General features: G+C 41.9%; 1 long non-coding RNA gene across 1 annotated transcript in view; it reads left to right on the top strand.

Annotated features, from left to right (window-relative positions):
* LOC141571298 (uncharacterized) overlaps nucleotides 1-16,304 on the top strand; it is a 91,394-nt gene that overhangs the window by 2,266 nt on the left and 72,824 nt on the right. The gene's annotated exons all lie outside the window — the stretch shown is intronic.

Genomic DNA, 16,304 nt, shown 5'->3' on the forward strand with positions numbered 1-16,304 from the left:
TCCATGTAAAATTTCTTACCATAGTACCTGGCACAGAGAAGCACTAAATAAATGTTGGTTACTTATTAATAATCACACTCATTAACAGAAATAAAGCCAGCTAATAGGACAAAATGATAGAAACACCAAGAACTTAAGTTAAAGATTGGATTCTTCCACTTTCTAGTTCTAGTTTCTGAGTTTCTCAGAAAAAGTTATCTAACTTCCAACTTGAGTCATTGCATCTCTAAAATGGAATAACAGTGACACTCCCTCCCAAGGTACCATGAGGTTTCAATGAGTGATAAGACCTGGAAATGCTATTCCAGTGTTGGTTAAAATAATAAAAGAAAAAAAATTCTAGGTCTGTATATTCTTGAGACATAGAGCGAATGAGACCACATATGCTGACGTCCTTCTAAGTCTATTAAGCTTTACCCAGCGTAAGGCTCCTCAATGGTGCCTAAACGGAGACGCTGAGGAAAGATCACACGGATGACTTCCAGGTTAGGTCGTAACGAGGAGCAGAGCCTGGCCGAGAACCTGGGACTTAGGGCCTGAATTCTAGTGGCTCGTTCTTATTTAAACATCCCAGTGAACAGCTGTGCCCCTTTCTCATGGAGTTACTTTGAGTCAATGTCCACCGATCTCACTTAGTGAGTGTTCAAGAGACCAAATAGCGTGGGTCCCAGGAGACTGCCTCACATTTCTCCTGCACCGTGACTCCTGTAGTTTAAAATAAGACATTTAGGAAAAGAAAACAAGCTAGTAAATAGTAGGGCTGTTCTCATAGTGATGATACTCTTGGTAGGGCCCGAGGTAGCTTTTAGTACAGAGTCGAAGGGGGCACTGTATAAAGTTTTCCTGCCATATCGTGGGGAAAGATTTCTCTCTAAAATGGCATGGGAACTGTGTGTCAGGGATGCAAGACTTTTGGTGGTGGTGGTGGTTATGCATCTTAGGCACCATTAAAAAGGTGGGAAGAGAAATTCACAGAGAGCATGTTAAATACCACTGCAGATGGCATGGAGGCTATCCTCCAAAAAGGACCAGGCCTGAGTAGTGTGGCTGGAAATGCAAGAGTGCTGGGGTACAGTGCAACGGGCAGTGGCCTGGCTGCCCCCTGGCCAGGGACCTGTTTTCTCACTTCTCCTTGCAGGGAGCGGGGAAGGAAGCTTGACGTGCAGACTCTGAAATGCATGGTCCCAGTGCATTCGGATGAAAGGGGACACCAATTCTGGCTTCCAGAGATCAGATGTTGTTATGTCCCCTCTCCCGAGAGCAAGCAGATGGCTTAATTCAGTGGTTCACAAAGGACCAGAAGCAAGAGCATCACCCAGGACCATATTCTGGACATAGATTCTAGGGGCCCAGGCAACTCTGAGGGGGGAGCCAACAATCCATGTTTAACTAGCCCTCCAGGAAGTTGGGCGGTACGCTCACATGTGAGAACCCCTGGTTTATTTAAACATCAGTGTGAAGAGATAAATATTTATTCAAAGCTATAAAGGGTTAAACATAAACTTGTCTTATTCAGCTATTCTGTTTCTAGGAATTTATTCTATGGACACAGTCATATAAGTGCCCAAAGATGTGGGCATGAGTTTTATAAACAATGGAAATATCATGAAGATCTTTCTAACAGAACAATGGTGAAATCACTGATGGCACATACATACAATGAAAGTCTAAGCTTTCTAACAATGAGGAACCTAGTCTATAAAGATGCTTAAGATCTGTTGTTCAAGGAAAAAAGAAATTGCACAACAATCTACCAAATGTAATTCTATTTGTATTTGTAAAAGGAGATAACATGAGTATACATGTAAACACATTAGTTTGTGTCTGGAAAATATACAACGTGAGTGTGAATTAATTTAATAATTTAAAAACAACCCCCCAGTGAAAAGAAATGAAAGCCAAAAAATTACGCAGAGAGAACTCACAACATTTCTCTGGGTACTGCCCTTTCTCTTACCACCACTATCCTCTCAACGGCTATTATTATTATTCCCATCAGACTAACACATCAGCTCATTTCCTTGTGTCTGTCTTCCATGGAAACCGAGATATAAGGTTTCATGATGCTTGAAGATATTAAACAGCCTCATAACATTATTTCCAGACTAAATAGTTTAATCTTGCTGTCTAATTTCTCCTCAGAAAACCTTAGTCATCTCTGAGGTTCTTCTGTGGAACTGTCTATAGTTGTGCCAATTTGGAGATGTCAGGCTTAGGCAAAATTAATTTCCCCAGATAGGTTAATTTTATTAGGGTAGTTATGAACCAACAGTTAATTATGATCGCAACGCTCTTTGTAATCATTGGCTGAGGGATATTCGATTAACAGATAAAAGGAAAGTAAAATTTAAAATGTAGTGTGAATGAAGGAATGTGAGAAATTAGGGAGGGAGGGAGCGAAGGATGGAGACACAGAGAGAGAGAGAATATAGAGGTTTTCAATTATCAGCCCTTGACCCTGAAACTTGCAGAAACTGCTCTGACACAAAGCAGCCGTGCAAGGGGATGCCTCAGGCTTCCTCCGTAGGGGCCTGGAGATCAAAGCCCTCTGTGATGGGGGCATCCATGCTGATAAGATAGTAAGACCATCTGTTAATTTCTGATTGTTGGGACTGCAAAGCACCCACAGGGACAGCTGCCCCCACAAAGGAGCCCTGATTACCCAGCTTTCCAGATACTGCCAGAAGACTTAGAGGAGAGAAACGATCAAAACCACAACCAAACCACTTCTGTCTTCTCTGGCCAGGAAATAACCAGCTAGGTAGACAAGGACACATACCTGTATGCACACCTATGTCCCAAGAGCAGGCATGGAGAGGAAAGGATGACACTCGGGGAGGAACATGTGTGATTGAAGGTATTCTAAGTCTGTCAGTGATTTTTTTTTTTCTTTCTACCATTCTGTCTTAAGTTCTCCCATCACAAAAGATGTACTTACTCATTTTATTTGGGAAAAAACAAGAAATGTGCAGATAGGAGTTAGTTTCCCAGGAAATATCCAAGCCAAGGACAGTTTTCCTTTGGATCCTGACTGTGCAGAATGGAGCTTGGCAGATGTTCCAAATTAATAGCTTCTGAATGGGGTTCTTTAACTTGAAACTCGGCAAAATAAGAATAAAAGGACTGTGAAGTACCAGAGCACCACTGTGGTGAAATATATTAATACCATGGAGCAATGATGGCGCACAACCTGCTTCGTGCTTGTGGACAGTGTGTAATCCAGGACAAGCCCCACTGCCCCGGGGGCTGGTAACATTTCCTAGCCACTAGTGATTGAGGCAAGGTCCTGTTCTTGGTCCTGGCCTGTTCCTCCTGTGTTCTCTGCATCATCCTTTCTTGGTTTCTGCACTTAGATTCTGTATTAGTAATTGGTTTCTGCAAAACAAATTACCCCCAAATTAGCAGCTTGCCCAACAAACAATTATTATCTCACATTTTCTGTGGGTCAGAATTTGGGAATAGCTTAGCCAAGTGGTTCTGGCTCAGGGTTGCTCATGAGGTTGCAGGGAAGGCCGAGGTCATCTGAAGGCTTGCTGGGGCTCACTCCCATGGCTGTTGGCAGGGCGCCTCAGTTCCTGGCCCCATGGGTCTTTCTCTAGGGTTACTTGAGTGTCCTCAGATGTGGCTTCCTCCAAGGTGAGCGATCCAAACAAGAGAGGAAGGAAAAAGCTATGGCCTTTTACGTCTCAATCTCAAGAGTCACACATCGTGGCTCCTATCACATCCTATCTGTCAGAAGTGAGTCCTTCCCGGCAGTCCACATTCAAGGGGAACGAATCAGGTTTTCCTTTTGAAGGGAGGGGCATTGAAGAATCTGTACGCATAGTTTGAAACCACTGCAGCCTCCATGGAATGTCACATTTACTCCATCACTTACTTGTTTGTGCATCTATCTGTCCATCTCTCCATTTATCCAATGAATTTTTCGTGAGTGCCTGCTAGATCTAAGCACCATGCTAGAGGTAAGTTGTAGGTGAGGCAGACATGGAAGTCTACCCTCACTTCTCCACCCACCCCTAGAGCTTAGTCTAGTGGTTAGACAGATATCAGCAGGTATAGTAGGATTTAAAAAATACATTTTAATGCCTGCAGAATTGTTTCTTACAGGGGCAATGATCTTTGCTTGATTTAGGAGCCAAGTAGATAGTCCGTTTTAAGGTGAAAGCAAGCCCCTGAGGGCTTACCAAGTGAAAGCACTATAGGAAGACTACAGAGCAGGGGATGGTTAGCTGCTCTGTAGAAGAAGTGAGCAGGAATGGGCACTAAACTCTGCTAGGAAGGGCACCAAGGTGAAGTGCCAAAGGGCATTTAATAACAAGGGATTCTAACGCCCAGCTCAAGTGGTTTGTGTTGCTGTGATGTAACCTCTTCCCCATCTTCTCAAACCTTTCAACTCTTGAGCTGTTCATCACATTTGGGATTCCAGTCCATGCTGGTGACTGTGAATTTTTGATGCTCTTGCCTGGTCTGGCATAATCTACAGTATAAAAATACCAAGAAGCCAGAGAACTGAGCTTGTTAGGATTTTTGTGAAGCAGTTGGCACAGATATACAAGGACGCAGGGAAGAGAGGCATAGTTGGGGAGGTGGGGAGCAGGTCTGGTCATGGACTCAAGAAGAGAAGTGACTCTAGATAGGCTACTCGATAGTAAGGAAGAAGAGCATTTATGGATGGGACATTCAGAGAAAGTCGAAGAACTAGGAACAATAAAGGTAATGACCTAGAAGAATAGATTATGATCAGGAAGGCAAGTTTTAATTTATGATATTAGAGGTGCGACATCCTGGGTGATTGTAGTGGCTTAACTGTGGCGATGACATAAGAAGGAGAAGAGTAGAGTGAGGTGAGTAGAGATGAGGCATTGCAGTGGCTGAGGTGATGGATGGCACGTTTGTGACGGAGTTGAAGTTACTCCAAGCCCAGCAGTACCTGAGATGGAGACCATGTCCAATCCAGCTCAATGAAGGTCAACCGTTCAGTGCTTCAATGAATGAGAATAATGGATAAACAGTAGTGGTGAGGGTGATGGGATCAAAGAGGCATGAATTTCAAGGGCACATGGACTCTTCCCAGAGACTGGACAGGCTATATTCACAGAGCTTCCAGGAAGAGGATGCATGAAAACACAGTCTGTACATCCAGCCTGAAGTGTGAGGGAAAGGGGGCAGCAATCTCTTGTCAGAGTTCCAGATAGCTGGTTCTTCAGGGACAGAAGGGGACATACCGATCTTTGGTTAAGATTATAAGGGAGATTGTGTTCCATAGAAAAGTTACCAAAGCATGCCAGGGAAGGGTTTGGGGTAATAAAGGGAAGCACTTTTATAGAACAGTTTTGAGTCAGGCATGAGTCATATGACTTACACTGGTATAATATCTAAAGGGTGAGCCATCCACCACATGTGATACGATGGTGATGGGATCTATTACCTCACTGGTCAGTTATTTCCAGTCTTGCTGATGGCTGTGGCTGCTACAGAGGTTGGTGGGAGCTCTGTCCTGTCTGGTGCTGATGCAAATGTGGGCATCTCCTGAGTGCCACCATCCCTATTTCTCAGCCCCATCTCTTGGCTCAGTGCTGTGGGAGTTTCTTCATTTGCATGTAAGACATCTATAGAGGTGCTTCTCAACGTGGGGTGTGTGGACCTGTGTGGATTCTTGAACTCTTTGCAGTCTTTCTACAACAAGATACAAGTACAGAAATTGAGAGTAAGCATTTAGAAACATTTTCAGTAATCTGACATCACCGACCATCCTAGCACATGAACCATTGGTCCAAGCAATGTACATCGAGTTAGTTATTGTTGAATTTGTGTGATAGGTTGAATATGACATGAGCTGTTTAGTGGCCTGGAAGTATATTGGTCTATGAAACTTGGAAACTTATAAATATATCAATTATCCTTTACTGTAGATACTTTGAAAAGCGTGGATCTATAGCTCCTTCAATGCTTTATAATGATGATGTTTTTCTAACTCAGTCATTAATTAGTAAAGGAGGAAAGATATTGATAATAAGTGCATGTGTTCTCTTTGCTATTTATATATAGATTCAGATGTTCCTATTCATGTCCCTGGTTCCTTTAAAGAGTCTAGTGGTCACTCCCAGATAGTCTGATTCAGTAAAACTTGGGAGGGGTCTGGATCTGCTTTGCCAACTTTCCCTGCCCCTACCCCCAACTGCCCCTCCATCCTGAGCTTGGAAGGGTGGCGCTTTGAGAAAAAGTGACCTGCAAGAGGGAAACACTCAATGCCTCTGGGCAGATCATGCACAGTTTGTGCTAGAAAGGTGGGATCATTGGACCCCACTCTTGGTACCAGAGGATGCTCTAGATGCAATCCAGAAGCCAGAGCATTCATAATGATTCTCCTGAAGATTTGATCTCCTATGTGAAAAAATGAGAGGTTTTATGTAGCTTAATACTAAGGTTTTCCAAGAATAACATACGTGTTAGTAATGATGTTCTTCTCTCAGGTACGGTGAACGCATAAGATAAAGAGGTGTACTTTGTCTTCTCTTTTCTTAGTCTTCTTAGCATCTTAACGTGAGGTTGTAACCATGCAACCCTTTGCAAGAAGGTCTTGTGAAGCAGAAAACAGATTTTACAAGGTCTAGCTCTTTTGTTGTTGTGGTTTTCCTGAAGCAAAATTAGTATCTAGTGAAGTCACTTTTATAGATTTTATTGTTTCCAGTGCCAATTTTAAATTTGCACAGATATCCCCAAATTATGTGGAGTTAAAATAACCAGAAAGCTCAAAGCAGACCATTATTTGCGGGAATTCTCCACTCTCCCTGTTCTGTTTTGTTCCTCCTGGTTTTACATTACTGTTGAGGCGTCAAAGTCAATACAAGGGCTGGGGACATTGCGGTGACCACACAATATTCATCCAGCACCTGGAGGAACTCACACTGGCTTATTCTCTAGAGGAAGGTGTGTGAACAGCAACCTTCACCGTAAAGGGTTTGTACAGGAAGCAACCTCACCCTCTTTCTCCACAGTATGAGGATCATTTCTCTTATTTTTGATAGACAGGATTCGGGGAAATGGGATCATAACTGTGACCCACTTTTAAGACATCCCCCAGGCCCCTTAAAGTTATTAATTATTTGGGGCTTGGGTATATCTTCTTTTGTTTCATTGTGTCTTAGAACTGGATTGTTTCATTTGCTTCGGTTTTTAAAAAGTTGTCTCGTGTATATATGACCAACTTTTTTTCTTTGTAAAATAACAAGGGCTTGCAACGTCACTCTGTAAGATACATTATTTATACAAGGCTTATTTTTCATTATTTATGAATTTTATTCACTTTCAATGCTATCTCATTTAATTTTTGAAACAACTTTATCAGAGGAATGCCACTCTCCCCATACAGGCAGGCAGGTTGGGGTGGTTTGGGAGGCAGAGCGGGGCCTCGAACTCAGAACGGGTCATCTACCCTGCTTTTAGTTGTGGCTGGGCTGAAGCAGCCCGTCCGAGATCGGGCAGGGCAATACAGAATAGGACTGCTCTGCCTGTTGGTCATGCTTGTGAGGGTGGGAGTGAGGGCCTAAGAGGGAAAGCAAGAGTGGGAAAGAGGAGGGTTCGAGGGAGGGGGGAGGAGAGAGAAAGAGAGAGAGAGAGAGAGAGAGAGAGAGAGAGAGAGAGAGAGAGAAACTTTAAAGGAGTTGAAGTCGGGATACATGGGTTCGAGCCCCCAACTCTGCAGTGAGCTTCCTCTGTGCCCTGAGCTAGTCCCCTGGACTTCCTGGACAGAACCTCTGTTTTCCTTTTTTCATGTATAATGAGTTGAACCCAATGTATCTAATTCAGTTCCAACTCTGATTTCTGTAAATGAAGAAAAGAAACAGATTCCTGCCTAGAAAGACCGGAGTTTCCAGCACTGGTTTTGCTCTTCGCAGAAACACTTCCAGTTCTTAGAAGTATTGTGAAATTCTACAGAAAAAAAAAATCATCACGCACATTATTAAATTTGAATGGTAGGGTTTGAAAAAGACAACCATAAACCAACAGTGAATTCTAGTTAATGATATGCATGTTAAAGTGTTTAGGGGTAACGTGTGATTATGTTTACCACTTCAAAATACATAAAAAATAAGATAGATTGACACATTGATAGAGAAATGAATAGACAGATAGATGAACGAGAAATTATGGATTGTGGCTTCCAGGTGGTGAGTATATGAGGGTCCATTGCATAATTCTTTCCATTTTTCTGATGTCTGAAAATTTTCATAAGATGTTAGGAAATGAGAAGTCTCAATACAGTGACAGTGTGTGCACGAGAGGAAAGGAGGGTAGATGGGGACAGGACGCGTGGCACAAAGCTGAAGGATACAATGTCAGTGAGGCTCCCAGCCCTGGGCATCCTGGCTCTGAAAGCCTCCTCTCTCGGTGGGAGAGCTCTCCGTCCACCTGCCCATTCTGAGCCTGGGGTTTTACAGAGAGGCAATGGAGCTTCTAAGCTATTTATCAAATCCCACGGGTTGGAAAAAATAAGCATTCTAGCAGACCAGCACAGGACGATGTCCTGAGTTGTGTGCGTTGGATTGTCTTCTCTCAGTCTCTCCATTCACTGACTGCCTGGGGCTTTGTGAGGACGCAACCAAACTCCAAACATCCGGACGCCCATAAAGCTACGAGATCAGCTTCCATTCATGGTGCCAATCGATCTGCGGGTGCCCAATTCTGAATGTAAGCCCCAGTCTCCAGACCCAGGGACGGAGCAGAAAGAGTGATCAGAAAGCACACACCAGAGACGATGGGAAGTGAAAGTGAGTGCAGGGCATAGCAGCTGTGCATGCGGTGAGATCCCGATGCTTAGCTGACAAGGGCAGGCGTGAGAGAGAATGGCAGCCTGCTGTCCTCAGGTCAGCAGCCCACCGTGCAGGTGACTGGCTCTCAGCCTTCAGGAGCTGCGGTCCAGTTCCAGCACAATCACGCCTTGTTTCTGAGAGTTCCAGGCCTACATTGCATCAGCTTTCAAAGGGCTCTGACTAATACATTCCGAGTGTGGTGGAAGATTCTGAGAGTGAACATGAGGGAGGTAAATGTCACTATTGTGTGGGGCTGAGGTTTGTTTACCATTTCAAACAGACCTGGCTGGCCTTGCGAAGGGCTCAAGGGACAAAGCATTGTGTAATCTCAACCAGCTCCGAGGATTTGGGGCTGGCAGAAGGGCAGGATTCACTAGTCCTCCCACAAGAGAAAGGACTGATTGACCATGGGAGCCAGAGGTCAGCTAACGGCAGCCTTGAATCCAACATCGTCTCCTCAGCTGGGAGTCCCACGCCAAGCGGTAGGCAGGGTTGCTTCCCTCCGAGGCCTCTCTCCTTGGCTGGCAGATAGCTGTCTTCTCCCTGAGTCCTCACGTGGTCTTCCTTCTGTTTGTGACTGTGTCCTAACCTCTTCTTATTAGGAAACTGGTCATACAGGACTAAGGCCAACCCATATGACTTCATTTTCCTTTAATTGCCTCTTGAAGGCCCTATCTCTTAATGCAGCTGCATTCTGAGGTGCTGGGGGTGAGGACGTCAACATACGAATTTGGTGGGGACATAATTCAGCCCATAGCAGTCCCCAAGCCACCCTTGCTATCTCCAACTCTCAGCAAACACATGACAAGGGGGCATTGACTGGTATTAGGCGACACACCATGAAGCAGTCTAACGTGACCAATGCTACAGAATATAGGCTCACAGATGCTATCACTTGGCCTTAGAGATGTTTTGTTTCAATCAGCTCTTTCATTGATGGGGAAACTGAAGTGTGGAGAGAGGTGAGGACACACCAAATACTGTGAAGATGTGGACAAATAGGACCTCTTAGTCATTTTGCTGATGGGAATGCAAATTATACTGTCACTTTGGAAGACAATTTGGTGGTTTCTTATAAAACCAAACACCTTCTTATCATAAAATCCAACAAATTTTATGATATATGTTCCAAGGAGATAAATTCTACCGAATATTAAGCTGTCCTGGAACGTTTTAAAAAATGGCCAATTGGAAATACCTAAAAAGAAAACTAGTGACTGCATTTTATCATTTTTTTGTATATACATACATCAATTTCATAGTTATTATATTATTTTTAAAAGTATTTTTGCCTGTATTTAGAATTTATTAATTATCAGCATTACAAATGAAAAGGAAAGAAATTTTCCTTATAGTGGGCACACTTTACATCACAAAAGACACATAAGATCCCATGAGGACACACCAAAGTGACACATCAGTGAATTGCAGTGTCTCATTTGAGGATTAAACCTATTTTATTAATGGAAAGCACAACAAATAATGCTTGATAATCCTGCAACATAAGTAAGCATGTAAGTTATGGTCACGCAAGTCTCCTGAGCATAGATAGCAAGGGAGAAAGACCCAGAACCATGCTGAGTGAAGAAGCAAAGGAGCTCTCCATGGAAAATCCACAAAGTGTCTGATCCATAAATAACCAGTTAAGAGTCTGCTACCAACAAGATCAAATCCCTTTGATTACGTTATTCCTGGAGGACGTGAACAAGGGCTATTTACCTGGACATCATGCTCTGGGATGGTGACTTGACGGGGAAGGCCAGATAGCTGAAATCCCATCGCAGGAAAGCAGGCGTCTAGGTTGTTGATGTACAGTCCGCTGGGACCCCATCCAAAGGGGCAAAACCTGATGGTTCACTGCCCTCCAAAGACAGAGATACGATCACCTTCCAGGATATACTTATTGAATGAAAAACTAAATGAATAAATAGAACAGAGCATCAAAGAGTGCCCATTCTGGCAGACCTAGAGAAGGACAATTTGGTCTCTGATCTTTGAAGTAGTGAACTGATCAGACACATCAAACTCCCTGGCTTGGCTCTTGAATTAGGTAGTTTCTCATTTGGTGTCATGTTAGTTGCACCAGGTTTCTTCAGGGGAAAGGAACCACTTATCCACGTGAAAGGTTTGTTTCTGGGAACTTGTCTAATGTTGCTAGTACAGTATTGGTATTACCTGAAATAGCTCCTCTTTTAAAAAAAAATTAGTATCAGGTGTACAAAACAATGTAATAGTTAGACATTTATACCCCTCACAAAGTGATAATCTCCCTCCCCCAATCTACTACCCCTCTGACATCGCGTACAGCCATTACATTTCTACTGTCTCTATTCCTAATGCTGTACTCCACTTCTTGTGACTGTATATATATACTCATACATACATACATACATACATACATATATATACAATTATAGTTGACATTCATTATTATTCAGCTTCAGGTGTACAGCGTAGTAATCAGGCATCTACACTGTCCCTGAGGTGGTCTCCCTAATAAAACAAGTGTCCATCGGATACCCTACAAAATCTTTACAACATTATTGATTACATTCCCCAAACTGTCTTTTGTATCCCCGTGGGAATCTTGTGGTTACCAATTGTGCTGTCTAATCCCCTCACCCTCTCCCTCATCTCCACCCCCCTCCCATCTCATTTCTTCGATATATATCTTCCAAAAGTGGGTGATAGGTACATGGATTTCTTGTGAGTTAGTGGAGCATTTGAGCCTTTCTGGAAACCATCTCAGAAGAAGCATTTGAGTGATGAGGATTAGGACATTTAACTATTGACACTTCTCTGCATTAACTAGCTGTGTGGCCTTGATTGGGCCATTTTACCTTCCAGATATTCAGGTTTATTTCTCTACCTTTAAGTGAAAGCATCAGACAATGATATCTATGATCCTTTCCAGTTCAGAGATTCAATGGTTTCGTTATAAGGTGGAGAGAGGTAAATAAAGAGTAGCTGAAAGGAAACATATCAAGCTCACGACAGGTCAAGAGGACTGGTGTTGATGTGAGACAGGGGAGGAGGAGAGCAGTAGCGTCCCCAGCAGTGTTCATGGTAGAGGTGAGGGGCATCCAGAGAACTGGCGCCACCACCCGAACCACCTTGCTGTAAACCGAGACTTCGTTTGCAATCTTAGGCTTTATCATGTAATGTGAATGGTATATTGTAAGGCAAAACACCTCCAGGTTTTTAAAATGTAAAATAAAGTTTTCCCTCAGATGCTTCGCAAAGCTGCCCCATGCTTATCTTATGGCATCAAAGTATCATATGCCCCATTACCAGCCACTAGTTTAAGGGTCATGCAATTTTCTGCTAAACAGAAGTTAAAACCCACAGTGAAATCATGTTTTTGCTTCCTCCTTCCTTTGGAGTATACCAACAACTGTTTTTTTGAGTAAGCCTCCTATTTGAAAACATTATGATAGATTGTTAAATAAGGCCAAATACTCTAGTAGCTGTTACCAGGTGAACACATTGTGAATTTTTGTCTGAGTTTATTTGTAATGAGATGCTTAGAAGATGTATCATCACAATGAAATCTGTTGATTTTTAATCTCCCAGTGTTGCCAATCATCTTTGGGTATCCTATTACACTGCCTTGTATTTTTTTTTTTTTTTATGCCACTGAAAACGATGACTCTTTTTGCACACAGAACTCTGAAAAATCACAACAGCAGAGACCAGGATTCCCTGGGTCTCCTTCTATTTTCTTTACAAATCCAGACTATCTGTGTTCCTGCACGTTACCTGGACGATGGTATCAGTTCCCTCATTCACCAGAAGACCCTATGCCTTGGTGTGTCACCAGGGGCTCTCCTTAGGAAAGGCGTGCTCAGTCAGGTTGTGCAGAGATAGGAGAGACAGTAGGGCCAAGCTGTCTTCATCACAGGCCACATGTGAGGGACAGGGGAGCTGCTTGTCTACTGAGCACACTGCAGGAAAAACCACTTAGTGCTTGTAATAAAAAGCTACTTCCCTTTGCTTGCTTTTTAAAAAGCAAATTAAGTGTTCTCGTCATCACAAATTTAAATTAAGGATAGGGAACAAAGACCAGGCAAAAATTAATAAAAATATATTGTAGTTATAGAATATGATCGATCAATGGAAAAAAAAAAGTATAAAAGAAAGAAAGAAAGGTAGGCAAATGTAGAGAAGCACAAAGGGACAAGCAGAGGCAAAGAAATGTCTAAGCAGACAGGCACACAGATACTTGTGTGGACCCAGACACCTGGGGTACACTCAGTCAACATAATGCATAATGGTATGTCACCCCCATCTTGTGTCTTCTGGGACACTGGTAATAGAGACTTTTAAAATCAGGTTGTCTTCACAATTAGAGAGATCAAGTTCCTGTTGGTACCTGCTCCATCCTTTGGAAGACTGATTCAGCCCATTAGCACAAATTTCCCATGGCTGTCCTAGTGTCTGAGGGGGAAGAAACAGCAGAAATGTTACATAGGTAGGAGACAGTAAATGGTGAAGCATCCAGTGAGGGAAAAAATGACTCAGAAGCTAGTTTTACAGGTAAAAGACTCAAGTTATTATAGAACTAGAAATGAAGAGAGAAAATATACAGGCACATGGACATTCAAATTCAAGGGGAGCATATACATAAACATATACAAACACAGGGTCATACACACACAAACACCTCAAACCATTCACACACACACACACACACTCAGCCGTACATGAAATGGTAACAGTGGCTCATCTCTGTGTTTTTAATTATTATTTTCTACCCAAGTGAACATGTATTACTTGTTTAACACAAACACAAAAGGAGAACTTTGTAAAAATCAGATCTGCAGCCAATACACACGAGATTCAAAATTTTAGTATGTCTAAAATTAAACCATAAAGTATTATCATAAAAATGTGGTTACTTACCATACCTAGAAAAATAAAAAAGAAAATACTATACTCCCTCATCATAGACTAAGTGGATCTACCTTTTGTTGATTTCTCTGAAAGTCTGGAGAATAGATACCAGATATCATATTCATTTTGATATGTGTTTCTTTATGTCATGAGAAAGGTACAGATTTGGAACTCTACAGGGATCCTGGTGAATGGGGAGAAAAGGAATTGAAACAACTTGGGTGAAAGGGTCAAGATTCTATTTAGAAGCGATTTGTTTTAGCCTGTTAGAATTCTAATTTTCTCTGATGGTTTCAGTGGAAATTCTACCATGGAAGCCTTATAAACTATCCGAGGAAAAGAGGCTATGGGTGTTTCTTTTTCTTTTAATAGAATCATTATCTTTTCATTCTTTCTAATGTTTCTGTACCTACAGTACCACTTGACAAACGTGAATGGATGGTGAACAGCTGTTACAAACACAGGCACACAGGCTTTGATATCCATACATTTGCTTCTTTGGGTCTCTTTGAACCCTTAATCTTTTCAGTTGAGTCCATTCCATCTCAGTGTTTGAAATTCTTACGCAGACATGCGTTGACAGGGTCTATTTGCGGGCTACTTCCTATGCGCAAAGCATGTAAAATTCCTATGTCCTGCTTTCTAAAATGCATTACTTTCTTTTTATAGAAGAGTTATCCCCTCCTACCGTTCTGAAGGTGTCCTTATATTCTTTGCAGTCCCGGAGGCAGGGCCCACTGGAGGACCCCTCAGGAGCAAGTGGGCAGTGCCTGCAATGCCCCCCCTTCTCATTGGGCAGGTGTGAAGGGTCCTAAGGAGGGGTGCTGGGATGGAGTTTTGTGGAGTGTCAGGTTGAACAAGAAAGGCCAGGAAATGGGGAGGGCCGCGTGGAAGCTGCTTTCTCCACAACTGGATCAGCATCAGGGCATTTAGGGCTTGAAGCCTCAACCCAATGCCTTAAAAACTACTGGAACTTTCCAAAGGTTTCCCTTGAATCTCTAGGGCTTAGAGAGAGCCAGCCCTTTAGGATTCATCTCTTGCCATCTTTGACAAAGTAATAATAGTTCTTTTAAAGCACGCAAGAGGCCAGGAGCGACAGAATGAAAAATGGCTGAATTAAATTCGCCCTGTTAGACGGATGTAAATCCTACCTGAGTTCAGATAAAGATTAGACACTGATCTTGTGGTTTTCCTGCACGGAGGATTGTGATGTGCCTGGATTTTCCTGCAACATTTATTCTTCCCTAAATAATTTCAGGGTCTGACTTGGCTTTTTGGAATTGAGTTGTCAAGGGTGAAGACAAAGGCAGGAGCCACAGTGACGGGCATGAATGGTAAGACACAGAACAGAAGGGGCACTGGGTTTTCTGTGGTATTTTCAGCAGGTCGTAGGGCCCTGAAGGTACATTATTTTCCTTCCTTTGTGTCTTTATAAGCTCTGAACAAGGATCTCCCAAAATTCAGTTTCTACTAAAGACTATGAAGTTCATAATATTTTAGGACAATATTTTTATTAGAGTATTCTAAAGATTCTAGAAATTCTACACTTGTTTTTAAGTAATTAGAGATTTATAATCCAATAAACTAGAAGTCTCACACATCTTAAATTTTTGTTTGTTTTCATAAAAATATTTTTATTATTGGATTTCTAAAGCACAGATACATTTGTATGATCAACAAAAAACAATAGATTTGATCTGAAATATCTGTTAGAGATTTCCTTCTTTATCTGACCCTGGGCAATGTTCCCAGCAGGGGGTCAATCCTTGCCTTCTTTCTTTTCCTTTGTTCTAACCAGTTTTATGGACTTTGAGCCTTATCATCTTTTTGGAAGCATGAGAGGTACGACTTAAAAGATGGTATATTTTACTGAGTTAAAATTAAAATTTTCTGAGGGAAATTTCCTGGAACATGAGGGTAAAGTGACTTACTTTTGGTGTCTCAAGCTTAAAATGGGCACAAAAGAAAGTATAAATCTTTAAATAGGAAACCTCCATCTGAGATTTCTAAAACTTATTCTCAAGCCACGAACTAACTCCTCATGATGTTGTTAGTTCAGTAAAAAGGGCATCTGTGTGTTTCTAAATATTACTTTAGTAAAAGAAACATCCAGAGTAGATCAAAGGAATGATTTTTAACTAGTAATCTAAAGGGCAACTACTTGCTTTAAAATTTCGTAGTTCAAATAAAATACTTGAATGCATTAGCATAGAAAAAAGATGGTTAGCTGTCTGGATAGGATGAAGTGAAGCAAATAATTAAAAATTGGGGGGTTGAGGAAAGGTTTGGAGAGAGGACGCAACTTTTTGGAGCAATAAAATCACTCTTGCAAATATGCTTTACCTATCAAAAAATACAAATATTTCAGTTGAGAAATAGAAATCATGTTTCCATTCTTTTAAAAGAGCCTTGATATAACTTGTTTGGCAATGACATCCTTTCTCTCTGGCTGATGTTCTTCCCTTAACTTGTTGTTGATATCAGTTCTTGAATAACTTTGCATCATTTGGAAGGCACGTTTCTCACTCTTTTGTCTTTTGCTATTTCTACTGTAATTGTTATGGGTGTCTTCTTGTGATTCAGAAATAAAGTCAAAAC

This window comes from Rhinolophus sinicus, chromosome 16 (assembly GCF_057876585.1).
Source record: "Rhinolophus sinicus isolate RSI-liver-muscle chromosome 16, RSI-T2T, whole genome shotgun sequence".
In the NCBI taxonomy this organism is placed as follows: Eukaryota; Metazoa; Chordata; class Mammalia; order Chiroptera; family Rhinolophidae; genus Rhinolophus; species Rhinolophus sinicus.